Raw genomic sequence first — 260 nt, 5'->3', positions numbered from 1 at the left:
TATGCCGTTGCAACCCCCCGTCCTCACGGTGACGCGTTTCCCAGGCCCTTCCCTGCCGCTGGAGCAGGCAGTGAGCCCTGTGCGAGGTGTATTCCATACAGGAGCCCACGCCTGGGGCTTGGCCCCCTGCGAATCCCGCTGTGCCCGGTGGGCTCTGCCCCACCCACGCGGGGAAGCCCCATCCCCACCCCAGCAGCAGCGAGGAACCCCCGCACCCCTGGGACTGCAGCCGCATTCCCTGGAGCCCCACGAAGAGCCCG

The sequence above is a fragment of the Buceros rhinoceros genome, unplaced genomic scaffold (genome assembly GCF_000710305.1).
Source record: "Buceros rhinoceros silvestris isolate BGI_N320 unplaced genomic scaffold, ASM71030v1 scaffold21743, whole genome shotgun sequence".
NCBI lineage: Eukaryota > Metazoa > Chordata > Aves > Bucerotiformes > Bucerotidae > Buceros > Buceros rhinoceros.
Note: the sequence above shows the minus strand (reverse complement) of the source record.